Source organism: Micropterus dolomieu, linkage group LG23 (assembly GCF_021292245.1).
Source record: "Micropterus dolomieu isolate WLL.071019.BEF.003 ecotype Adirondacks linkage group LG23, ASM2129224v1, whole genome shotgun sequence".
Classification (NCBI taxonomy): domain Eukaryota; kingdom Metazoa; phylum Chordata; class Actinopteri; order Centrarchiformes; family Centrarchidae; genus Micropterus; species Micropterus dolomieu.
Window position 1 is genome coordinate 24223164 of NC_060172.1, and position 778 is coordinate 24223941.

A 778-nucleotide genomic window follows, 5' to 3' on the forward strand; every position below is an offset into this window, starting at 1 on the left:
GTACGTGCTGGTGTGTATGGGACTAAAAGTTCAGAAATATAACAAGGCGAGAGGCCATGAAGAGCTTTAAAAGTAATCAATAGAATTTTAAAGTCAATTCTAAAACATACTGGGAGCCAGTGTAATGAAGCTAAAATAGGAGTAATGTGGTCATATTTCTTTGTTCTGGTTAAAAGCCTGGCAGCTGAGTTCTAGACAGTCTGGAGTCGATCAATAGATTTTTGGGTTAAACAGGTGAAAAGGCTGTTGCAGTAATCCAGGCGTGATGAGATGAAGGCGTGTAAAATGGTCTCGGTGTCCTTAAAAGTTAACATAGATCGAATTTTTGCTATATTTCTAAGTTGATAAAAACATGATTGAACAAGCTTTGTGGTGTGCTGCTCGAAATTTAAATTACTATCAAACTAAACACCAAGGTTCTTTGCCACAGGCTTAATGTGATTTACTAGGGAACCAGCAGATGGCAGTATTTGTATATACTGCCATCTGCTGGGACCCAATGACCAGGATTTCTGTTTTGTCTGAGTTCAGCTGGAGGAAATTATTTGACATCCTTTTTTTAACTTCACAAAGGCAGTTGTTAAGTGAACTCAGCATTCCAGGGTCTGTGGATCTGACGGGCAAGTATATTTGTGTGTCATCAGCATAAATATGAAAAGAAATACCATGTTTATGGATTCAATTCAATTTTATTTTATTTATATAGCGCCAAATCACAACAACAGTTATCTCACAGCGCTTTTCATAAAAGAGCAGGTCTAGACCGTACTCTATGATG